The sequence below is a fragment of the Rhinoderma darwinii genome, chromosome 1 (genome assembly GCF_050947455.1).
Source record: "Rhinoderma darwinii isolate aRhiDar2 chromosome 1, aRhiDar2.hap1, whole genome shotgun sequence".
Lineage (NCBI taxonomy): Eukaryota > Metazoa > Chordata > Amphibia > Anura > Rhinodermatidae > Rhinoderma > Rhinoderma darwinii.
The window spans coordinates 148,915,823-148,943,054 of NC_134687.1; the positions used below are offsets into that span (position 1 = coordinate 148,915,823).

The following is a 27,232-nucleotide window of genomic DNA, read 5'->3' on the forward strand; positions in this document are numbered from 1 at the left end:
GTAATAAATCGAATAAGCTTACTGTTTCGTGAAATCTCAGAAAATTCTATGCAGAGGCAATTCTAAGATTTTATAAGATCAGCTCTCCTGCCCCCTAAAAAAGTTATTAAAGACAATAAAGCTTTAAGACAACTTTTAGAACACATTATAGGCTTAGCTACACATCTCAGCAGTACTCTGTCCCTGGAAATTACTTTATGATGAAGATCAGTGTTCTATCTGTATCCATAGATGCTTTTAGCCCTACACCCAAATAAATTGCCCAGTCATAAAAACCAATCTATATATAATTTATACGCTTGCCAAACAATACCACTAGTAGGACCAAATAATACCTACACACTATGACTTATAACTACTTTACAGACCAATACAACCAATAATATCACCAAACAGTGAATAACTAGCGCACAGAAACCAGTTCTACACTGGCGCTCTACAGAGTATAAATATTCTGAGAATACAGTACAGTTAAATCCAGTCACTCACAGGTGACGTCTTCTCTAATTGTAGCTGGCCAATTTCCCTTTTCTTTTCTATACGGCCCAGACCACCATGACGACTCTTCCCAACCATAACTTGTCTCTGCAGAGTTTCCTACCCAGACAATGGGGCTCTTCTCTTTTCCACCACATCCCTAACTTCTATATACGTTACTGCTATAAAAATAGTGCCACACAGATAGTGTACCTAAAAAAGAATAGCAGCAAACATATAGTTATCTAGATGTTAAAAGTACTCTACTTAGTCCTCCCATAAGTGCCCCACATAGTAATAGTGTCCCCATAATGCCCCACACAGTAATAGTGCCCCCATAATGCCCCACAAAGTAATAGTGCTTCCTTTGGCCTCAGACAGTAATAGTGCCCGTTTGTGCTCCACACTTATTAATAATGCCCCTTTTTTGCCCCACACAATAATAGTGCTGCCCCACAGAGTAATAGTGTGACCTAGTACCCACAAAAAGTAATAGTGCCCCTACATAGCAATAGTGCCCCCACAGTAATGATGCCACCTTAATGCCCCCAAAACAGTTAGGGTCTCCCTTTGACACACACCGTAATAGTGCCCCCTTAGTTACCCACTTTGTTCTGCACACAGTAATAGTGCCCCCTTTGTGCCATACAGTGGCAGTGTCCCCTTTGTGCCACACATAGTAGTAGCAGGTAAGATATAAGGAGAGACCCAGCAGGCTGGCAGGCATTGAAATGTCAAAAGAAGATACAAATTTGCGGTTAAGCAAAAGAGAGAAAAGTGCCTTTATTTCCAGCCGGCTATAGTAATAGGTGTATGTTAAAACATAGCTTTTATTAATTAGGATTAAATGTAGTTAGGATAAAAGGAATCGAGTTTAAAAATTAGCCAAAGTTCACTGACAGGAGTAGATTTTGCATCAGTCAGATGCAATCGATATGTAATGAAGTCTGTCTAGGATTGTGTCTCCTACGGCGTCTGCAGAACGCCGGGTTACACAGATGAGTAGCGTCTGTGTCTAAGTCAGTGAAGCATATGATGTTAAAAAGTGTTAGGAAGCCCCCCCGACATGTTTCGCTGCATCCGCAGCGTCTTCAGGGGTTCAAATGGGGCAACAAACGACGTGTGAAAGGTCCGTCCCTCTTAAGCCCTCGGGCCGCCATGACAGTGGGCGTGGATCATAAAGAACCAATTAGGAAGGTTGGCACAGTCCGGCCATGATGCGTATGACGAACAGCTTCGTCGGCCAAACAAAGCCTAGGAGAGAATGCACTAATCACGCAGGAGCAAGGCTCTTTAGGCTTTCTGCCGATAATTGTTACTTACCTCGACTTTCTTTACCTCTGATTTTCTAAGTGCGGTGACATGCGCAGTCCTACTCCTCCTCACTTAGTCTCAGCTTCACTTCACTGTACCTTAATACCAAACACGCAGGTGCGATCCCAGTTCCGGGTTTGGTGGTGTCACCATTAGGAGTGGTTCCGAAACGGGAAGGTAACAAATTTAGGCTCATTCAGCATTTGTCCTTCCCAAAAGGGGCGTCAGTTAATGATGGCATTGACCCAGATCTCTGTTCCGTGGTCTACACGTCGTTTGATGCGGCGGTAGCGTTAGTACGAGGTTACGGAAGAGGAGCTCTGATGGCAAAAACCGATATTCAAGCGGCGTTCCGTTTATTGCCGGTCCACCCGGACAGCCAGCGGTTGCTGGGGTGTTACAGGGAAGGGGGTTACTACATCGATCGGTGCCTTCCCATGGGTTGCTCGTTGTCGTGCGCGTACTTTGAGGTTTTTAGTTCTTTTTTGGAATGGGTAGTTAGGGAGGTCGCTGGGGTGGAATCGGTTATTCACTACCTCGACGATTTCTTGTGTGTTGGCCCGGCGCATTCGGGGGTTTGCGCGAATTTACTTGAGGCGGTCAACTGGGTGTTGCGTGAGTTCGGGGTCCCCTTAGCTGTGGAAAAAATTGAAGGTCCAGTGACGACCATTTGTTTTTTGGGAATTACAATAGATTCTGTGGCAATGGAGTGCAGATTGCCTGAGGATAAGTTGGGGGATCTGCGGTTAGTAGTGGAGCGAGCATGTCGGATTAAGAAAATTACACTACGGGAATTGCAGTCCTTATTGGGGAAGTTGAACTTTGCTTGCCGCATCATGCCGATGGGCAGGGTGTTTTGTCGGCGGTTGGCAGCGGCGACGGCGGGGGTGGGGGAACCCCACCATTTCATTCGTATGACGGCAGAGCACAGGGAGGATTTGCGGGTCTGGCTCCATTTTCTGGCACAGTATAACAGTCGCTCGCTGTGGATGTCACGGGCGCTGGATAGCTTCGATTTGGAATTGTTCACTGATGCGTCCGGGGCGGTGGGGTTTGGAGCGTTCTTCAAAGGGCAGTGGTGCGCAGGAAAATGGCCGGTTGAGTGGGTAGAGACGGGTTTGACACGTAACTTGGCCCTATTCGAACTGTTTCCCATCGTGGTGGCAGTCACCATTTGGGGAGACAGGTTCCGGGATAAGAAAGTGCGTTTTCATTGCGATAATCTGGGGGTGGTGATGGCTATAAATAATACGTCGGTGTCGTCCCCTCCAGTGGTTCGCTTGTTGCGTCAGTTGGTGCTTGCTTGTTTGAGTTTAAATGTGTGGGTGGTGGCGGTGCATGTTCCTGGGGCGGAGAATTGTATTGCTGATGCGCTTTCTCGCTAGCAGTGGGATCGTTTCCGTCAGCTGGTCACGGAGACGGAGTTAACGGGGGTGGAATGTCCCAGTCATCTGTGGGTGCTGGTATCCGGGCGGCAGGTGTACTGATAAAAAGGTCGTTGACCAGCGCTACGTGGTCATCTTATTCTGCTGGATGGAGGCAATGGGAAGAGTGGGTGAGATCGTTGGGTGATGTGTGCTCTGATGAGGATAGGGTGGTGGCTTTGTTGTTTTGGTTGGGAGACGCGTTTGCCCGGGGTTGCACGGTCGCTAAGGTTAATCGCTTCGTGGCGGCCATTGCTTTCGGTTGTAAATTACGGGGATTAGTGGACATCACGAAGCGTTTCTTGGTGGGCCAGGCATTGAGGGGGTTGAGACGGGGTGTAGTGGTAAGGGATAGGAGGCGTCCCGTGTCTTTTCAATTGTTGTGTTCATTGGAGGTGGTGGTGTGGCAGGTGTGTCATTCAGAGTACGAGAGCAAGCTTTTTCGGTTGGCTTTCGCGTTAGCCTTCTTCGGAGCTTTTCGGGTGGGGGAATTGGTTTCGCCTAGTTCGGTAAAAGCGGGGGGGGTTGCTGCAGGATAATGTCGATTTGTATGAAGACAGGGTGGAGATAGTGCTGCGACGGTCGAAAACGGATCAGAGGGGGGTAGGACATCGGGTGGTTTTGTTTGCGGTCACCGTAAATCCGGTTTGTCCAGTTTTGTGTCTCAAGGAGTACTTAGAGGGCTTAGATCTCTCGGATGCGCCGTTGCTGCGGCATGTGGATGGCAAGTTTTTGTCGCAGTATCAGTTCATCTCGGTTTTGAGAAAATGTCTGGTGGCTAGCGGGGTGCAGGCGGAGCAGTATTCGTCTCATTCTTTCCGGATAGGGGCAGCGACGGAGGCGGCTAGATGGGGTTTGGATGAGGCAGGCGTGCGGCGGATAGGGCGCTGGGAGTCTGCGCATTTCCGTTCTTATGTTCGCTTGCACATGTTGTGATATGGTATTGTGTAACATGTTCCGGGTGTGTGCGTTCCGCCTGAGTAATAATTTTGCGCAGCAACGAGTGGTGGTGCGTGTATGTTCTCCATTTGTTTTGCAGGCCGTGACTCATGTATGGTGTGGATTATGGGACACTCCTTTGTGTACTGGGGTGCCCTTCGCGCGGATGTACGGCCGGACGGTCGACAGCTCAGGATTCCGCGGGAGGCGGCGGTCTTGCGGTGGATGGGTATACGGAGAATGACATGGAACAGGGTGTTGCCGGAGTTTCATAATTTTGTATTGCTTGATAGGGCACCTGAGGTGCTGGTGTTGCATGTGGGAGGCAACGATTTTGGCCTGCGCCCTTTCAGGGCGTTAGTAAGGGATGTCAAGCATGATTTGCTTTGTTTATGGGCAACTTATCCGAAGTTGGTGACGGTGTGGTCTGAGATGGTCCCTAGGAAGAGCTGGCGGATGGCTCGTTCGGTGGCAAAGATTAACAAGGCTCGCATTAAGGCTAAGAGGGCTATATCGAGTTTTGTGGCGGGTAATGGTGGGGTTGCGGTGCGCCACTGGGACCTGGAGGCTGGGACAGGCAGGTATTGGAGAGAGGATGGTGTGCATCTCAATGATGTGGGGATGGACATGTGGAGTCTGGCGTTGACTGATGGAATTGAGCGAGCGGTGGTAGTGTGGAGGAGCTCGCAGGCGTGAGGTGGTCAAGGCCTGTTTCGCTTTGGCGGGGGGGAGTCCTTGAAGTAGGTCGTAAAAAGTGGTGGGGGGGAACGCATCATGGGATGCACCCCCAATTTGTCGGCTTCTTAGGGTGTTACCCCTTTTGAAAGCTGGGTTATATATATATGGTGGTCATCTGCAACAAGGTAATTGGTGCCCCCGGGCCGGGTTACGGCTGGGGGTAAGGTATTTGTGGGCAGATGACCAAAATTAAGTATCGGTGGCTTCAAGGACTTGCCCCTGTCATTCTGGTTGGTTTATAATGTTATGACCCTGATAGGGTCGCAGTGGGTTATTTAATGTTATGATGAATACCCTTTTTTGGGGATTCAAAAGTTATGGTATTTAAATTTATTGTTATTTAAATAATAAACGGCTGTTGTGGCCATTAAAATCCAACTCTGTTTCAGTGTCTGCTTTGGGAGGGTAGATTTACATAAGGGGAGAAGCGACTCGACTTATTTGAGTCAAGATTCTCACTCAGTGCTTGTTGTTTGAACACCAGGTTATGAACCCTGGCCAGTCTTCAGATTATGGCTTTGTCTTATACTCTGGCTTGTTGCATCCTGACCGCTCTCCTGGTCATGACCCATGGTCTCATTTCTCTACTCCATTCCTTGCAGTGTACCTTCCGCCAATCTGAGACTACTCTGGGGACAGCAAAAAGTTTTCACAGTTTTCTTTGGGAATCTTTTTCCATATTAGAAATTTCATTGTGAAGATAAATATGCCTTATAGTATTAGCATGCACAGTATTATTTCACATAGTATTGAGCTTTAATATAATTATATAATTGCGTGTAATAAATAAAAGGTACATAGTTTTGTGTATGACATTTAGCATGACATGTATGTAGCACAAATACATTTCATCATTTGATTTATTAACAGCAATACTTGTTAATGTTATTCCATGATAAAAGCTTAAAATACATCATTCAGCCACTTTAATGCTTTTTACAAGGGAAAAGCTTTAGGGAAATGAAACAAAATGAAAGACCTGTAAGGAATTGCTTAAATTGAAACATGCTGGTTGTTGAGCACGCTTTTACTTTCTTTCAGACAACACATATTTATAGGTGGTTGGATCATTTTTTATAATCCTTTTTCCTCTTTTTGTGCTTTCCTATGTGACCTGACTTTAGTACTTGCTTATTATTATACCCATGGTGCAGTGCTTGGAGCCTTTATGATGTTTAATTTTACTGAGCTAGGCCACTAGCATCAGTAAACGCTGACAAGAACAACTATGAAACGGCTTCTCATTTGATTGAAATGGAAGAATCGTGTAATAACTCTGTCTGGAAAAGTATTAGTATGGGATTTAAGCATAATAATCCTGTTTATCTTCCTTTTTGTGAGCAGTAGATCTTTTTGCTGATAATTGGGAAGACAGTTGAGGATATATTTGCACTGTGAATGTCGGACTTTCTCTATAATCTTTTCCAGCTTTAAAAAAAAAAATATATGAAATTTTTTGCTTTTAATGCCAGATTAGCTGGGGGATGGAATGAATAAAGTTGTTTGTTAATACTAATCACAAGATAGTGCTGTGAGGACTGACCTATTGTGCAAGGCACAGTTCAAATCTAATTATACATTACATTAAACAGTATTTTTTGTCTTGTCACGATGATATCTTTATCTATAATTATGACCAATTTTCTTGAACAAAATGTATTTTTACTAATTATGTTGCATATGTACAGAAACGCTGGTCTCTCCCATTCTTGACATCTCCATGTCATCTAGCTCACTTCCAACTGCTTCATCATTCTGTTTCATTCTTCTGCACAAAGCAATATAATATGAAATATCATATTACACACAAAAGTCCCTTACAGCGGTGGAATACCGGCTGTTGATATAGGCCATGACATCGCTATGAGGTTAAGTGAGGGGCATGGGCAGAAATATAGCTGTAGCAGCTTTACAGTAGCTGGTGATACCGGTCGAAAAGTTAAGGGAGCCCATTTAGATGTAAGAACATTGTTCCTTCTTGTGGGGAAGAACAAGTTGGTGTCTTTCTGCTGTTTAGCACTACTACGTGGGTTCTCCGATGCATGGCACTTTAATCCATGCCTTTAAATATTGCTACTTATGCTCCTGTTTCAGTTTCTCATCCCTAGGTGGTGAGGACCTATTTGACTTTGCAACGGGACCCTATGAAAGTCTAGTTACGCCCCTGGTGAGAGAAGTCCCAGTACTGCACCCTAAGGCTATGTTCACACAGAGTATTTTGCAGGAGGAATATCTGCCTCAAAATTCTGTTTGGAAGTATGAGGCAGATTTTCCTCTCCCTGCACGCCGATTTTCGTGGAGTTTTTTCGGCGTTTTTCACCCGTGGCCATTGAGCGCCGCAGGCATAAAACACAGCGAAATACGCTTTCTCTGCCTCCCATTGAAGTCAATGGGAGGTCAGAGGCGGAAACGCCCGAAGATAGGGCATGTCACTTTTTGAAATCAATGGGAGGCATTTTCGGGCCGTTTTTGCCGAGTTTTCCGCGTCAAAAAACTCGTCAAAATACTCCGTGTGAACATAGCCTAAGCGCTCTAACCACTGATTCCTGGTGCCATTTATTACCAAAGGCAGAATGATTAAAAGACGGTACTACTGTTATTATTATTTTTTTACTAGTAGTAGTAGTAGAAGCAGTATTATGCATTACATTGTATCACAAAATTGTATAGCTTCCATTCAAAAAAAAATAAAAAATGAAAACCCTAGCAGAAGGAGATTGCATTACACACTCTTTGGGCTTTAACAGAGGTTTGGATTGCCCTGCATTAAAAGAGTTCTCTAGGTCTATCCTTATGATTGGTAGGAATCTGACCTACGGAACCCCCGTCGATCAGAACAATGAAGCGAGTGTCGTTTGCCCTTCATTGTTTACACAGACACAGAGACTTGTCTATATGAGCAGCTGTGCCATGTACAGCAGATCGCTCCATTTAATGCCATTCTCCCGGAGAACAGTGGGGGGGGGACTAAAGGAGTAACATATGCAAGATTGACAAATAGATAAAAAAGGAAGAAGAGTAAGTAGGTAGAAGGAAGTGTTTTTATAAACTTCTATGCATTTTTAGTTATAAGGCGAACAAAGACAGTAACCCATTTGCTCCACAGCTGATAATGTGTATAATTTCTGTGACATTGGTTGTAACTTCCATTCAACAGTTACAGTAAAATATTTTGCAGACTGAGAGAATATTTGTGATTCATGAAAGTATCAACTCTCTACTGCACCCCCCTCCCATTTTATATCTTTTAAATTTAATATTCGAAAAAGCAACCGATTTGGTGTTATTTTTTTATATTTGGATTTGCAATGAGGAACTTTATGATATGTGTAATATGGTACGCTGGGAGAATTGCAGAAGTAGAAATTCAAAGCTTTTATACCTCAGTGTGTAAAAAAAAAAAAATGTGGTAAAGCATATTTAGTGCTTACTAGGGCTAGGTTCACACTACATCTTTGGTGTTTTACCCCAGGAAAATCTGCCATATACGGTGCCAATGGTTTCAGTTTGTCTCAGTTGTGCAAGGCTTCCGTTGTTTTGACGGAATGACTAGTGTAGTCGACTACGGTATGGATTCCGTCCAAACGACTGAACCCTTGCACAAATGGAAACCATTGGCACCGGATCCGTTACCACCGGTTTCCGTTTGTGTCAGTCAGGGCTCCATTCCGACCGAAAGCTCCAACAGAAGGTCAGAACGGAGCCCTGACGCAGATGTGAACGAAGCCTTAACTGTGTAAAGATGCTACCAGAATAAGTGTAGATTGTAGATGAGCTTGCTGAAAAGCTATGGTACCAGATCCAAGTCTAGAGCATACAGTAGATAGAGTAAAGAAAAAAGAAAAGAAAAAAACAAGCCTATAGGAAGTTGCAATAGTCAGTCACCATTCCTCAGTGGCAGCAGTAGGCTGGGCACACATATTTTTTTAAGTCAAGTAGTAATCCATGGAACTGTGGCTTAGCCTTCCAGTGGAAGAATTGAAGGGATAGTAAACTACATTTTAATTCATAAATGTTAACTGTTCTAGTTTGTACTTTATACTAAAAATTTAACTTGGACTAAAACATCTAATTTCAAAAACAAAATGAACATTAATAAACCAATACTTGCTAAGAAACCCACAATCCAGAGTTGAATCATGGCCAATACCTTCCTCTGGCATCAATTCTGCTATATGATATCGGACGCTACTGGATCTCTAAAAGTGTGGAGATCAGGTGCTGTCACCCACCAGTCACAGCCTCTGTTGCCAAGGAGTATCCCAAATACTTTCTGGCGCCTGCTCATCAAAAGCACAGCTGAAAAATATTTCATTACAAGACTGAAAACTCTCTAGTGAATAATTACAAGCGGAGATTCTCATTTTGATAAACTAATCACATTTTTTTTTATAGAGTATACATTACATTTTCTGACATGTCATTGAGATAAGTCAGATGCCTTGACAGGAAGGCAAAAAGGCAATGATCCATCAATCGTTAGGACAAAGCTGATGGAGCGTAAAATCCCATTGATTTCAGTAGGACTGTACTGCCCTTTAGCTTAATTTGCAAAAAAAGTGAAGCCAACAGGAGCCAAAAGGGCATTTGGATTGCTAGGGCAGTCCATTCATTCCAGCAATTGGTCGGAGTCTCAGCTTATCAATCCCCAGTGATAACTTATTTTTCTGTTTAATGAAGTTTTTCCAGTGAAAGATCTTTCCATGTGAGGATAGTCCAGACAATAATTTTAGTCTTGACCACCATAGTGCACTGGCACATGACTGTAAATTGTCATATTGCATTACATGTTGCTCTTTTAACACCAGATAACATTTTAGTTTTCTAATCATTTAAGATTTTACAAATATATCACTGTTACCACTATTTGACAACAACACCTTCTGCATCTAATATGCTTTTGGGGGAGAAATCATCTTTAACACAGCTTATACAAATGTGTCCACCCTTAACTTTGCTTGAATTTAATTAAGGACTCAACTTTCTCATGAAACAAAATCAATACAATCTCGCAGCATGCTAACAAAACTTTTGATAGGTGGCAATTCACATCACAACCACTGGATGGCCATATATAGACACATAAAGCATAGACATCTCGTGACAGAGTATTCCAAAATAATGTTGTTTTTTTCAAACTTAGACATCTCGTGCCACACATCTCAGGAAATGTTGAGTTAAGAGCAAAAGTAATGACGAACAAATCTGTAGATGTCAGGGAAATAAAATGGAAACTGATTGTAATGGCAGGAAGGAGGTGAAGGGAACAAGTGAGCCCTAATCTACCCACCGCCCTGTCCCTGCCTACTTGCAACGACCCGCCCTAGGCGACGGGGTACAACTTGGCGGCGGCCACTACGCTGTCTAAGTGCAAGGGAGTACAAACAGGGAACACGCAAAGGAATACAGTAGCCCACGGAACGCCGCGAGGAAACGGAGCGGTGAATGAGCCAGTCAGGATCAGGAAGTAGTGGAGTATACAAACGGGAGCACGGAGCAGAAGCAAGCCAGGGGCAGAGCAACGCAGGATAAACGGAACTGAAGCAAGGCAGAAGCACGGCAGAAGCAGGCTGGAGCAAGGCAGCAGTGGGGCCAGGAATCCAAGAAGAATAACAAGCAACGAGGAAGAGAAAACGGCAGGTATAAATGGACAGGGGGCGGAGCTAACTCTGACTGACCAGGCCGCGATAGGCTCTCCCACTCCTGAGCCTGCCACCCTGATTGGTGGGAGCAGGTGTCAGTCTCAGAGGTCTGGCCTCAGGTGTCGACTGACTAATCCTGGGAGTATACCCAGACGTAGTGCCTGGCAGATCCTTTACAGTACTCCCCCTTTTATGAGGGGCCACCGGACCCTTACTAAGAGGACCCGGTTTAGTGGGGAAGAGAAGGTGGAACCTCCTTATCAATACCCCAGTGTGAACATCTCGAGGAGGTACCCAAGTCCTCTCCTCCGGCCCGTATCCTCTCCAATGGACCAGGTACTGGAGGGAGCCCTGGATCATCCTACTGTCCACAATCTTGGCCACCTCGAATTCCACCCCCTCAGGGGTGAGAACGGGGACAGGAGGTTTCCTCGAGGGGGACCAGGACGGGGAGCAGCATTTCAGGAGGGAGGCATGGAAGACGTCGTGTATGCGAAAGGATGGGGGCAGCTCCAGACGGAAGGATACAGGGTTGAGGACTTCAATGACCTTATAAGGTCCAATAAATCGGGGAGCAAACTTCCTGGACGGGACCTTAAGGCGCAAGTTCCTCGACGACAACCACACCAGATCCCCGACGACAAACCGGGGGTTAGCAGAACGTCTACAATCAGCCTGAATCTTTTGTACGCTCTGGGACGCCTCTAGGTTCTTCTGAACCTGGGCCCAGACTGTGCACAGTTCCCGATGAACGTCCTCTACCTCGGGATTATTGGAACAACCAGGGGAAACGGAGGAGAACCTAGGATTAAACCCGAAATTACAGAAAAACGGGGAGACCCCTTACGAGTTACTGACCCGGTTATTCAGGGAAAATTCGGCGTGGGGAAGGAATGAGACCCAATCAAATTGACAGTCAGAAATGAAACACCTTAAATATTGTTCCAGGGATTGGTTAGTCCTTGCCGTTTGGCCATTAGTTTCGGGATGGAAGGCGGAGGAGAAGGATAGATCAATCTCCAACTTTTTACAAAAAGCTCTCCAAAATAAGGAAACAAATTGTACCCCTCTGTCCGAAACTATATTGACTGGGGCCCCATGGAGACGCAGAATGTGTTTCACAAACAAAGAAGCTAACGTCTTGGCGTTAGGTAGTTTCTTAAGGGGCACAAAGTGGCACATCTTGCTGAAGCGGTCTACTACCACCCACACCACCGACTTGCCCTGAGATGGAGGCAAATCGGTGATAAAATCCATGGAGATATGGGTCCAAGGTCTCTGGGGAATGGGCAAGGAACGTAGTAAGCCCGCAGGTCGGGACCTAGGGGTCTTGGACCTAGCACAGACCTCACAAGCGGCGACGTAAGCCCTAACGTCTTTAGGCAACCCAGGCCACCAATAGTTTCTGGTAATGAGGAGTTTGGTACCCAAGATGCCAGGATGACCAGATAGAGCGGAGTCATGGTTTTCCCTGAGTACCCTTAGCCGGTATTGCAGGGGGACAAACAGTTTGTCCCCAGGGAGGTTCCCGGGAGCTGAACCTTGATCAGCCGCGATGTCAGAGGCTAAGTCAGAATCAGTGGCAGAAACAATTATACCAGGGGGTAAAATACAAGCAGGATCCTTCTCAGAAGGAGGATTAGCCATGAAACTACGTGACAGTGCATCAACCTTAATATTTTTGGACCCAGCCCTATAGGTAACCAAGAAATTAAATCTGGTAAAGAACAGTGCCCAACGAGCTTGTCTAGGATTAAGCCTCCGGGCAGATTCTAGGAAAACCAGATTCTTGTGGTCAGTAAGGACCGTTACCTGGTGTCTGGCCCCCTCCAAGAAGTGACGCCACTCTTCAAAAGCCCATTTAATGGCTAAAAGTTCGCGGTTGCCAATATCATAGTTACACTCCGTGGGCGAAAACTTCCTAGAGAAGTAAGCACAGGGGCGGAGATGGGTGAGGGAGCTGGTACCCTGGGACAAGACGGCCCCCACTCCCACCTCGGACGCGTCAACCTCCACAATAAATGGCTCCCTTTGGTTGGGCTGAACCAGCACGGGGGCCGAGATAAAGCACTTCTTGAGGGTCTCAAAAGCCTGGACGGCCTCAGGGGGCCAATGGAGGACATCAGCACCCTTGCGAGTGAGGTCCGTAAGAGGCTTAGCGACGACCGAGAAGTTGGCAATAAATCTCCTGTAATAGTTAGCGAACCCCAAAAAACACTGTAGCGCCTTCAGGGAGGCAGGTTGGACCCATTCCGCCACAGCCTGAACCTTGGCAGGGTCCATGCGGAATTCATGAGGAGTGAGGATTTGACCTAAAAATGGTATCTCCTGTACCCCAAACACACATTTTTCGGTCTTCGCAAACAGATTATTTTCCCGAAGGACCTGGAGGACCTTCCTGACATGCTCCAGGTGTGAGGACCAGTCCTTGGAAAACACCAGTATGTCATCAAGGTACACTACAAGAAAATTACCCAGGTAATCTCTCAGAATTTCATTAATAAAATTCTGGAAGACGGCAGGGGCATTACACAACCCAAAGGGCATGACTAGGTATTCGAAATGACCTTCGGGCGTGTTGAACGCAGTTTTCCACTCATCCCCCTCTTTGATGCGGATAAGGTTATATGCCCCCCGTAGATCGAACTTAGAGAACCATTGGGCCCCCTGAACCTGATTAAAAAGATCCGGAATCAAAGGAAGGGGATACTGGTTCCTTACTGTGACCTTATTCAGGTTACGATAATCAATGCACGGCCTAAGACCACTATCCTTCTTCCCCACAAAGAAGAAGCCAGCACCTACAGGAGAAGTCGAGGGGCGAATGAAACCCTTGGCCAGGCATTCTTGGATATACTCCCTCATAGCTTTACGTTCAGGACATGAAAGATTAAATATCCTCCCCTTAGGAAGCTTGGCACCAGGCACCAAATCGATAGCGCAATCGTAATCTCTATGAGGGGGCAACACCTCGGAGGCCTCCTTAGAAAACACATCAGCGAAGTCCTGAACAAACTCAGGAAGCGTGTTTACCTCCTCCCGGTGAGAAATAGAGTTAACCGAAAGACATGACATCAGGCAATCACTACCCCATTTGGTGAGATCCCCAGTATTCCAATCAAACGTGGGATTATGCAGCTGCAACCAGGGAAGACCTAATACCAGATCGGACGATAATCCCTGCATCACCAGTACAGAGCACTGCTCCAAATGCATGGAGCCAACACGGAGTTCAAAAACAGGAGTATGCTGAGTAAAATAACCATTAGCAAGAGGAGTGGAGTCGATACCCACTACCGGGATAGGATAAGGTAAATCAATAAAAGGCATTTTTAGAGACATAGCAAATTCCACAGACATGATATTAGCAGATGAGCCCGAATCCACGAAGGCACTGCCAGTGGCAGACCGGCCAGCAAACGAGACCTGAAAGGGAAGCAAAATCTTATTGCGTTTAGTATTAACGGGAAATACCTGTGCGCCCAAGTGACCTCCCCGATGATCACTTAGGCGCGGAAGTTTTCCGGCTGCTTATTCCTGCGCCTGGGACAGGTGTTCAGTAGATGCTTGTCGTCCCCACAATAGAAGCAGAGACCATTCTTCCTGCGAAACTCTCTACGTTGTCGAGGGGACATGGAGGCCCCGAGTTGCATAGGTACCTCCGAGTCCTCCGTGGAAGAGCGAGGAGACGGGACCTCGGGGGGAATCGCAGGGCAGTCAGAGGGGAAAACATTGAAACGTTCCAGCTGACGTTCCCTGAGACGTCGGTCAAGTCGTACTGCTAGGGCCATAACCTGGTCTAGGGAGTCAGAAGAGGGGTAGCTAACCAGCAGATCCTTCAGGGCGTCAGAAAATCCTAACCTAAACTGGCACCTTAGGGCCGGGTCGTTCCACCGAGAAGCTACGCACCACTTTCTAAAATCAGAACAGTATTCCTCAACAGGTCTCCCACCCTGACGTAAGGTCACCAGCTGACTCTCGGCTAAGGCAGTCCTGTCAGTCTCGTCGTAAATGAGACCGAGGGCAGAGAAAAACCGATCAACGGAGGAAAGTTCAGGGGCGTCAGGAGCCAAGGAGAAGGCCCACTCTTGGGGCCCTTCCTGGAGTCGGGATATAATGATACCCACCCGCTGGTTCTCGGAACCTGAGGAGTGAGGTCTTAGGCGGAAATAAAGTCTGCAACTCTCCCCGAAGGAGAGAAAAGTCTTACGGTCCCCTGAGAACCGGTCAGGTAACTTGAGGTTGGGTTCTAAAGGTGAGGTGAGGGGTACTACAAAGGCAGTGTCAGACTGATTGACCCTCTGAGCCAGGGCCTGGACCTGTAGGGAGAGGCCCTGCATCTGCTGGGTCAGGGTCTCAAGGGGGTCCATGATAGCGTCAGCGTAGAAGAAATGGTAGACTAGGTAAGGGCTTGTTATTATGTAATGGCAGGAAGGAGGTGAAGGGAACAAGTGAGCCCTAATCTACCCACCGCCCTGTCCCTGCCTACTTGCAACGACCCGCCCTAGGCGACGGGGTACAACTTGGCGGCGGTCCCTACGCTGTCTAAGTGCAAGGGAGTACAAACAGGGAACACGCAAGGGAATACAGTAGCACACGGAACGCCGCGAGGAAACGGAGCGGTGAATGAGCCAGTCAGGATCAGGAAGTAGTGGAGTATACAAACGGGAGCACGGAGCAGAAGCAAGCCAGGGGCAGAGCAACGCAGGATAAACGGAACTGAAGCAAGGCAGAAGCACGGCAGAAGCAGGCTGGAGCAAGGCAGCAGTGGGGCCAGGAATCCAAGAAGAATAACAAGCAGGGAGGAAGAGAAAACGGCAGGTATAAATGGACAGGGGGCGGAGCTAACTCTGACTGACCAGGCCGCGATAGGCTCTCCCACTCCTGAGCCTGCCACCCTGATTGGTGGGAGCAGGTGTCAGTCTCAGAGGTCTGGCCTCAGGTGTCGACTGACTAATCCTGGGAGTATACCCAGACGTAGTGCCTGGCAGATCCTTTACACTGATAGTTTAGAGTCAGGAACATATGTATATGCATACTATCTGATGTGTGTATGTATATATATATATATATATATATATATGTATATATATAAATAATATATCCATATGTACGTGTGTGTTTTGTAGTAATAAAAATAAAATATGTTTTTGAAGAGAAACTGGCATTTTAACATTGATCATTTAGTTTATATGGAAATAGATTGTATAGTAATCAAATACTTCTGATAATCTGATGTTTTTGAGAGAATTTCAGCATTTTTGCTCTAAGCAACCTTTGACCTTGTGATATCCCAACAAGCACATAGATTAAGCTACCGAAGGAAGAGAAAGAAACCACAAACACCCATCATGGTTTGTCTTAAAGTTTATAACAATTCCAGGATGCTTAATCTTATTGAAATGCAAAGGAGGACTGTCCAGAGAACTTTATATATGTCAAAATATTAAACAATACTATATATGATGATACAAAATATAATAATACAGATGTCCTTCCTTACCTTTCCTCTTATCTCAAGATATCGTGAGATGTGTGGCGCGAGATGACAAGCTTTGTAAAATAACATGATTCTGCGATACTCTGATTTGTCTATACAACTAGATGTCTATGCTATATGTGTCTGAATGTGGCCATCCAGTGGTTGTGAAGTGAATTGCAGCCTGTCGCATGTTGCGATATTGTATTGATTTTGTTTCATGATAAATTAAAGTGTCTAACCAAATTCAAGCAAAGGTAATGGTGGACACATCTGTACATTTTAAAATGGCCAAAACATTTCTTAAGAGAGGCTCTGTGACCACATTATAAGTGCCCTCTCTTCTACATAATGTGATCGGCGCTGTAATGTAGATAACAGCAGTGGTTTTTATTTAGAAAAACGATAAATTTTGACCAAGTTATGACCTATTTTAGATTTATGCTAATGTCTTTCTTAATGGCCAACTGGGCGTTTTTTAGCTTTTGACCAAGTGGGCGTTGTAAAGAGAAGTGTATGACGCTGACCAATCAGCGTCATACACTTCTCTCCATTCATGTACTCAGCACATAGTAATCTTTCGAGATCATGATGTGCTGTCACTTACGCACACATTAACGTTACTGAAGTGTCTTGAGAGTGAATAGACATCGCTTCCAGCCAGGGAATGGGAGACACTAAGGGACCATTTGCAAGACAGACTTGGGAATACTAACAATGCTCAGGCAAGAATCAGAAGGGCTGGGGCCTTCTTATAGACCAGGAAATCATGTGGTTGATAATGATGATTGTTTTACAGGTGCGCGCGCTGGCCCTTTAAGAGCGGGCACGAGCGTGCGTGCGACCCCTACGGGACACAGCAGACTGGAGCGGAAGTGAGTGTGATGTCTCCTAGGAAGGAGATGGGGACCAGCGCTCACGGATCCATGGCTGCGGGCGTTGGGAGGTGAATAAATGCGATGGCCCATGGCCATGGACGCTACACCTCCAATAGAGTAAATAACCTAAACGAAAATGCCGCATGAATCAATATGGCCCAAACACGTAAAAAATACAAAAATAAAAATTATTCAAATTATATGGGTTGATCCAAGGGTGTATACCCAAAAAGCATCAAATCTTGAATATATAACCTAGAAGAAATAGATGCTCGAAAAACAAAAGAAATTATGAAAATAGAAAAATACTTTATTGAAATACATAATAAAGGACAATGAACAATAGATTAAAATGAGGAACCCATAAACAGTTAAAAAAGGGACAGAAAGCTGTGTATCTACCAAATAAATACAGGGTACAGATTTGCATCCATAGCAGGCCTTCAAAAAATATGAGTACAAGTACAACCCATAAGAGGGCATAGAGATAATGTAATGACCATATATGAATGTAGCAGAAATGCTATACAAACACAATAAATGTATATGGTGATATTAGTAAACCATGTGCATAATTAACATATGTATAAACAAATATATGGTTAATAGGAGTTGAAGTTAACTCAATCATCTGCAAGGTTACCAAAGCATATCAAAAAGGATATAACATACCCATGATAGATGCAGGAGACAGCACAGCCAATGTCCACCCAACGCGCATTTCAACGCAAATGCCTTCGTCTGGTCTATTTTCATAATTTATTTTGTCTTTCGAGCATCTATTTCTTCTAGGTTATATACCTCCAATAGAGTCTCCACAGATGTGAATAAAGTAAATACAGTTACTGTTGCTAAATGATGTTCCCACTATATACATTCCAGTGGTCAATCGCTTACTACAAATTACCGTATATATACGTATGTGCTAATGATTGTGCAGAAACAGCAGTTGTGCGCACAATAATTTCCCACAGCACTGACCAGCCTGAAATAAATTATTTCCTATATTGATGATGGAACAGTCTTTCATCCACAAATAACTTTTGTTACCAAGAGGCATAATCCAAATCAGGACTCACATTTTGTAGGATGATTGGTTTAAAGCCACAGCCACAGCCATAAAAAAAAGTAATCTAAGCCTTGTGTTTGAGCTCAAGTTCAGACATTTCTGCAAGAAATGTGCTGCCAATGGAGAAAAAAGTGTGGGGGAAGCGACAATGTACTGCTAAGGGAGGGGAAAGTGGAGAGGAAATGTCCAAAAGGGGGCTATATTTCCATAGAAGTTGGGTAGGGAGAAAAAAATGTGGCAAAAAGAGGTCGGGGTTTGGCCAAAGAAAAGGGATGGGATGTGGTGTTAAAAATGATGAGGTGAGGGGATAAAATGTGCAACAAGAAAAGGTGGGACAGGAAGCATAAAATGTGATGCCAGATGGGGAAAGGGGGCAATGTGCTCCCATATGGGGGAAGGTGTGCTGGAACATATGGTATCTAATGATGCTCTGGCAGAAACTACAGAAGCAAGTCATAGTTGGGAGAAACCATAAATGCCTTATATGCCTGTATTATTTCAGCATGAATGAAAAACCTTAGGGTGTATTCAGACATTGAGGCACCAGGGTGAAACCGCATAAAAAACTGCATGCATATTTACCGTAAAAAAAGACAACAGCATTGAAAAACAAATCTGATCACAATTAAAAACACATGGTTTTTCGGCTGCATTTTGTTATGCGGTTTTAAACGCACCTCAACAGCAACTTCTGAATACACACTTAATGCAGGATTTTGCCCTGCTAAACCCCAGAAAGCATGTTGGCCATCACCAATCCAAGTATGCAAAGAAACCGCTCTCTGTAAAGATTGGAATATACACAAGATTACCAGACATGGGGAGAGGAGAGTTATAGAATATAAGAGGGAGACTGACGTCTCTATTTCAGGAATCCCAACACTAAAGAGGAGAACAATTTTTTATTTTTATAAACACGATTTGTATATCAGAGCAATTAATGTCCTTTCACAGTGTAATATGCATGCAGTCAAATGCACAGTATGTATATAGACTCCTCTGTAATCTTATATAGTGTATAATACATTATCCAGGAACAGTGTGTAGACAACTGCAAGACCTTAGACCAGTTTATTATGTAATTACTATTTATTATGACATAGTTTAGTTTGTTACAAAGCCCAATTGCGCCTGCAGACCGTGATCCTGCCCCTGGGAAAATAACTTGATATGATTTCTCCAAGTCCCTCCAGGCACAATATCAGACATGTCAGCCGCAGCGTAGAACAGTATAGGCTATACTGGTCTGGGCTGCAGATGTCCTGCCTGTCCTTGAACTAGAAGGTACTTGGGGGATCCCTTCTCCACATCCACCAGCAGTGCCCCATCTTCTGATCAGTCTGCCCAGGCCCCGACTCCCTGTATACTGGCCGGTCTGACTGCACAAAATTGTGGAGAGGCTGCACGGGGGCTTTTATAACCATATAACCCCATCCCTGCATATGCCCCTGTTTCTATATAACATCATTATAAAAGCTATAGCAAATGTTCTCAATACAAAGTATGTGACAAACAGGAGACAAAAAAAATAGTGTTTACATGCCTCGATATACACAAGACCAGACTGTTTCCTTCACTGAATATCCCGCCAAGTAGACAATGTCTAATTTGATGTGATATATCTGTGTCATGCCTTTCTTTCAGTGGGATGGTTAAAGCACGTATATTATATTGTCTTGGACCCTCATTTATTTTCTACTTATTAGAGCCAATAAATGTATCTATATCCGAGTTAATGTAATCTCCTGTGACTAGTTATCGAGATCACATGAAAGCCATATGACTGATATCTTATTTTGCCTCTGGCAATACTACAGCTGATGTTATGTTGGTTCGCACTGATCTGTTTGAAATGGGCTTCACAGCTGAGGACTGGAGCCTTCCTCTTCACACTTACTTATTCCCATTGCTGCCTCAGAAGTAGACAGAGATTGGCAGATTCAGTACATGATGTGGCGCAAGGACGTCAGCTCGATTCTTTAAGGAAGACAGTGCATAAAGCAGTTAGTCTGCATTTTGTATGTCAGACACTTCCAGTAACATAAAATGGTTTACAATGCTGTAACAGATGCACAAAACCCATTAGCAACAGAAGATGATAAGATCTTTTATCAAAAGCAGAACAACAGCGTTTACAGATGGGAACATGGCCTGCTCTGTGTCACTATCATATGCATGGAAAATAAATCTAATAATGTATATTATTATTACATTCAAAGGGAATCTTACAAATGATACCGTTATAAAATCCATTATCAGTGCACAAAAAACGTTCCTTTTACAAGTTGTTAATTATTCTTTTATTTGAACACATCCCCATTATGGTAACTTGAACTAAATTATCAAAGGGTGAGAAGAATAGAATAGCTTTTAAAGACAAACCATGTAACATAAACATGTGAGATAAAGTCAATTTAATTAAAATTTATAGTAAAATCCCCTTTGCCGCACACCTTTACTAGAACAATAGAGAAAATGTTTGCTTTTATAGCTACGCTTACCAGAGTAATAACAAATCTATACAATATTGCACTGAAAATACAAAATACTGTGTTATTTGATAGTGACTTTCCAACGTATCTTGTAAATTCTCAATAATTTTCAAGATTTCTGCCTGCAATCAGTGAGTGAAAACATTCCTGGTTACATTTAGATGACAAAAAATGATCCTCATCTAGTGTCGCTTACAGCTGAAATGTAGTAACAATGTATCAGTGTAGGCAATGTCTGTAAGCAAACAAAGCAGCAGCACAAATCATGTACAGGACCCTTATTTAGGGCTCCTGCACATGACCGTATTATGGCTGCCATAGAGGTACACATACCTCCCAACTTTTAAGTTCTGCAAATAGGGACAAAAATTTTTCTATTAAGCCACACCTCTAACGCCACCCAATCTCCGCCCACATACACCCAGTTCAGCCAACACAGTATCATGCTCCCATAATGACTCCCCAAAGTATAATGGCCCTTAGAACCCCCCACACAGTACAATGACCCCATAGCAGCCCCCACACAGTATAATGCCCCAAAGTGCCCCCACACAGTATAATGCCCCTATAATGCCCCCACACAGTATAATGCCCATGCAAATGCCCCCATACAGTATAATTCCCCCACAGATGCCCCCATACAGTATAATGGCCCTATAGCTGCCTCCATACAGTATAATACCTCATAGAAGCCCCCATACAGTGTAATGCCCCCTTAGCTGCCCTATTCTGTATATAGCCCTATAGTTGCCCCATACAGTATAATGCCCCCTTAGCTGCCCCATACAGTATAATGCCCTCTTAGCTGCCCCATACAGTATAATGCCCTCTTAGCTGCCCCCATACAGTATAATGCCTCCTTAGCAGCCACCATAAATTATAATGCCCCAATAGTGCCTAACAAAAAAATAAAAAATAAATACTTACCTAGCCCCATTCCCACGACGAGTGGAGGAGATTCCTCTGCTCCTCCACTCTGTGCTATGAGTGGCTCGGCACAGACAGGCATGATGACGTCACTGCATCGCGCCTGTCTGTCTGATCGCTCACGGCCGGCGCTAGATAGTAAATGGTAACGCAGGGGGCGGACGCAGATACAGTTGAAAACGGCACATACCACCAGCTGCCCGGTACAGTGGGATACCGCCTAGAATCTGGGACTGTCCCGCTGAACCGGGACGGTTGGGAGGTATGAAAGTGCATGGTATAGATTAAGATAAAGATTAAGGGCCTCTATACACCGTGTTCCAAATCATTATGCACATTGGATTTAAGTGTCATAAACATTTAATTATTTGTTTTTAAATTAAACGCATGGATGGTATTGTGTCTTAGGGCTCTTTGGATCATTGTAATCAATCTCAGTCACCTGTGATAATTAGTTTGCCAGGTGTGCCCAATCAAAGGAAAACTACTTAAGAAGGACGTTCCACATTATTAAGCAGGCCACAGGTTTCAAGCAATATGGGAAAGAAAAAGGATCTCTCTGCTGCCGAAAAGCGTGAAATAGTGCAATACCTTGGACAAGGTATGAAAACATTGGATATTTCAAGAAAACTTAAGCGTGATCATCGTACTGTAAAAAGTTTTGTGGCTGATTCAGAGCACAGACGGGAATAGGATTAGGAGAGCAGCTGCTAAAATGCCATTGCAAAGCAGCAGACAGGTATTTGAAGCCGCTGGTGCCTCTGGAGTCCCGCGAACCTCAAGGTGTAGGATCCTCCAGAGGTTTGCAAGTGTGCATAAAGCGATTATTCGGCCACCCCTAAACAATGCTCACAAGCAGAAACGGTTGCAGTGGGCTCGGAAATACATGAAGACTAATTTTCAAACCGTGTTGTTTACTGATGAGTGCCGTGCAAACCTGGATGGTCCAGATGGATGGAGTAGTGGATGGTTGGCGAATGGCCACCATGTCCCAACAAGGCTGCAACGTCAGCAAGTAGGTGGCGGACTCATGTTTTGGGCTGGAATCATGGGGAGAGAGCTGGTAGGCCCCTTTAGGCTCCATGACGGTGTGAAAATGACCTCTGCAAAGTACGTAGACTTTATGAGTGACCACTTTCTTCCGTGGTACAAAAAGAAGAACCGTGCCTTCCGTAGGTAGGAGAGAAACTCATGGTGTGGCCCCCATGTTCCCCTGACCTCAACCCTATTGAGAACCTTTGGAGCATCCTCAAGCAAAATATCTGAGGGTGGGAGGCAGTTCAAATCAAAACAGAAGCTCTGTGAGGCTATTCTGACATCCTGCAAAGATATTCAAGCAGAAACTGTTCAAATACTCACAAATTCAATGGATGCAAGAATTCTGAAGGTGATATCAAAGAAGGGGTCCTATGTTAACATGTAACTTGGCCTGTTAAGTTTTTTTTGATTGAAAGAGCTTTTGATTTCTGTAAATATGACCTCCTGATGCTGCAAATTCAACAAATTACCATTTTAGTTCTCTTTACAACCTTTAAAATGTTTTGATCTCTGTTGTGCATAATAATTTGAAACTGTGCATTTTGAGTTTTTTACTTCTAAAAAAAAATCTGTTATCATTAGGAGATTTGTTCAATAAAATTTGCATTATACTCCAACGGTTGATGGCTTGAAGATTATACTGACTGTCATTTGCATCGACTATTTAGGAAAATCTGCGAAAAATAACATTTGCATAATAATTTGGAACGCGGTGTACTAGTTTTTTTCTGTCAAATTTCATACAAAATCATGGAAAGTTTCACCAGACTCTGTATGGAGGTATTTTCCCCTAGAAACAAGGCAGTGGCTTAGGCATAAGGGTCTCAGCAGTCATAGTTGCAACAAAGTCTAAGAAGGGGCCCATGGCCAGCCGCACCATGTTGGTCAACAGTTAGGCCTGATTCACAAGAATGTGTTAAACGTCCGTGGGACGGCCGTTGAAACAGCGGCCGTCCCACGGACCTATTTTATTCAATGTGGCCGTTCACACAGTCGTTGTTTAAACGGACCGTGTGAAGGGTCGTGGGAAAATAGGACATGTCCTATCTTTTCACGAATCACGCATCTCTCCATAGACTAAAGAAAAGAGATCAGCAGCACATCACAGTCCCAAAGAGCAATCAAAGAGAGGTTTTAAACAGGAAGGAATTTTTTCAGTCGGTGCAGGCAGTGCGAGTCGCAGCCAGACAACTCCAAAACAGGCACAAAGAGGTAGAAAAACCACAGCACACACATTATCCAGGTAAAAAAGAGGTGTCTTTATTTCACCAAAATTGTGAAGTTTTGACCCCAATCAGGGTCTTTCTCAAGCAATAAATAAAGTGCAAATGTGCAGTTTATATAAAGGAAATGACATCACAGCAGTAATTGCAATTGTCAATACAGGTGCAGCATAATTGTGAACAAAAGTCAAACTTCAACAAAAAACATACATTTATACAGAAAAACATAGTTTAAACATTACCCTAGTGGATAGGGAACCGGACCATCTGTAACGAGCTGGTGAAGACCGTCAATATTAAATTGTACTTTTAACGCCGTTCCGCCTCACTGCGCATGCGCAAACTTCGTCACCCAACATAGCGGCATCCCGTTGCTTAGCAACCACAGTCATGTGATCGCAAGCAGCAGGTCACGTCATCGGGTGCCAATCACATGACCAGACACTCCGGAGGAATTGTAAGTGACATAAATTTAACTAATCGTCTGCCAAATTTAACTAATCGTCTGCCATAGTATTTACTTCCTAGTGTAACTTGTTTATTAGAGCATGGTAGAATATTTAAAGGGTTATCACAAAACTACATCAGTGAAACACTGATTTGATTATAGATACAAGTTCAAAAAATTCCTTTTACACTTGAACTAATCCAACTCGTTTTAGTTTATAGTGAAATGACACTATCAGCCTTTATCCATAGCGGCTATTTATCCATAACATAGTACAGATTTTTAGGGTAGCTGAAAGATATATCCATTAAAATCCTACTCTACCATACAGATCAACAGAGAATGTAGTAATCTACAGCGTGGATATAGAAAGGACCATTTATTATGAAAAATTACATCAAAAAGAAATACACATGGCAGACCATATCAAAACAAAAACTATTTATTAAAAATGTATTTATATCTTATTAATCCAGAACTCCAACTCCACAGGGTTTGCAAAAAAAACAACAGGTGCAATCTAAAAGAAAAAAAAATTGTTTATTATAGAATAAAATAAAAATCTATTTATAAAAAATATTTTTGGGGATAAACTTCTCAGGAAATTTGCTGTGGGAGCTCAATCGTATGTGAAGGACACAACTGACTTCATCCTTAGATTAGAAGAATTAGATGCTCAGGGTGAGTGCTTACGTGTCTCGTTTGATGTTGTGAGTCTGTATACGAGTGTAGATGACGACAAGGGAATAGATTCAGTTAAACTTATACTTGCAGATTCTGCCTGTGATGAAGAAAGTGATAAATTCCTTCTTTCACTTCCTGAATTAGTGCTCCTACTTTTTTTTCTTGGGCCAAGGGAATGCCAGACATGATTAGACCGGTTGCTTCCCTTGTTTGGGCTGCTGTAATTGCAACAGCATGCAGAAAGGAAATAGTTTTGTGAACCCCCGTACCGGTAAACGGTACTCAATTAAACAATACTATACTTATGGATCTGATTTTGTTATCTACCTTTTACATTGCCCTGTGGGTTGCACTATGTGGGGGAAACCACCCAAGAGTGTAGGAATAGGCTTAACCAACATAAATACACTATACACCATAAAAAATTGGATTTACCAATTCCACAGCATTTTGATGAATATCGACATAATGTCTCTCAATTGAGATTTTGAATTATTGATGGGATCCCTAAGCTACGTAGAGGAGGTGATAGGGAAGCCATGTTAAAAAGGTTGGAGCTACGTTGGATTTATGAGCTTGATTGTTTGGAGCCAAAGGGTTTGAATCGAGAATTCAAAATTGGCTCACTCTTCTAGCCCTGGTTTAAAGTGCCTGTTTATATCACGTTACTGTAGGTTTGTTTTAAATTTAAGTGCTTGTACCTAACAAATCGTACGGATTTGTTATGAGAACATCTTTTTTATAAATATATTTTTATTCTATAATAAACAATTTTTTATTTTATTTTCTTTTAGATTGCTCCTGTTGGTTTTTTGTAAATCCTGTGGAGTTGGAGTTCCGGACCAATAAGATATAAATAAATTTTTGTTTTTGTTTTGATATGGTCTGCCATGTGTATTTCTTTTTGATGTAATTTTTCATAATAAATGGTCCTTTCTATATCCACGCTGTAGATTACTACATTCTCTGTTGATCTGTATGGTAGAGTAGGATTTTAATGGATATATCTTTCAGCTACCCTAAAAATCTGTACTATGTTATGGATAAATAGCCGCTATGGATAAAGGCTGATGGTGTCATTTCACTATAAGCTAAAACGAGTTTGATTAGTTCAAGTGTAAAAGGAATTTTTTTGAACTTGTATTTATAATCAAATCAGTGTTTTACTGATGTAGTTTTGTGATATCCTTCTAAATATTCTACCATGCTCCAATAAACAAGTTACACTAGGAAGGAAATACTATGGCAGACGATTAGTTAAATTTAGCAGACGATTAGTTAAATTTATGTCACTTACAATTCCTCCGGAGTCTCTGGTCATGTGATCGGCACCCAATGACGTGACCTGCTGCTTGCGATCACATCACTGTGGTTGCTAAGCAATGGGATTCTGCTGTGTTGCGTGACGAAGTTTGCGCATGCGCAGTGAGGCGGAACGGCGTTACAAGTACAATTTAATATTGACGGTCTTCACCAGCTCGTTCCAGATGGTCCGGTTCCCTATCCACTAGGGTAATGTTTAAACTGTATGTTTTTCTGTATTAGGCCTCATGCACATGACCATAGCCATGTGGTCGGCTCTGCCACGGAGTGACAGCCGCGAGCCGCCCGCAATTCGCAGGCCGTGCACATGGCCGCGGCCATTATTTTCAATGAGCCCGGACCGCAGAATACGGCCGTAATAAGACATGTCCGTTCTTTCTTCGGTGCAGGCTCTTGGGCCATGCACAGACCGTGAAAACCACGATCGTGTGCATGGCCCCATAGGAATGAATGGGGCCGCAATTCTCCCGTGGATTTTCGGGGGAATTGCGTCCGCAAAAGCACGTTCGTGTGCATGAGGCCTAAATGTATGTTTTTTGATGAAGTTTGACTTTTCTTCACAATTATGCTGCACCTGTATTGACAATTGCAATTACTGCTGTGATGTCATTTCCTTTATATAAACTGCACATTTGCACTTTATTTATTGCTTGAGAAAGACCCTGATTGGGGTCGATACGTTGCAATTTTGGTGAAATAAAGACACCTCTTTTTTACCTGGATAACGTGTGTGCTGCGATTTTTCTACCTCTTTGTCCCTCCATAGACTCTCAACTATGGGGGATGCGTGACACCGCATTCCATAGCACTGTGCACGAATGCACCTCAGACGGGAAAAACTGCCGTTTTTCACGTCCAAGATGCGCAGCGTTATTGTGAATCAGGCTTTACTGTAGAAACTGGGGCATGTGTAGTAAACTCCAAGAGCACCTGTTACTACAGTAAAATCTCCATATACTTACCCTCTTCGCACACAACGTCCTGACACTGAATGACATCAGAAACCAGTGCTGTGCCTGGAGCTGAAGAGTACTCCACTCAGGAGCATGGAGGACATGTTTATTGTTATGCTGGGACCCTGTAACCCAGCCCCTCTTGTGAGAAATGGTCTGCTGAGGTCCTCTATCAAAACTTCTC

General features: G+C 43.8%; 1 long non-coding RNA gene across 1 annotated transcript in view; it reads right to left on the bottom strand.

Annotated features, from left to right (window-relative positions):
* Window positions 1–23,965, bottom strand: part of LOC142737575 (uncharacterized) — a 180,592-nt gene extending 156,627 nt beyond the window's left edge. The window contains exon 1 of the long non-coding RNA XR_012880582.1: window positions 23,883–23,965. This is a non-coding gene — a long non-coding RNA (uncharacterized LOC142737575). The remainder of the gene's footprint in view (window positions 1–23,882) is intronic.
* Between the last annotated feature and the right edge of the window lie 3,267 nt (window positions 23,966–27,232).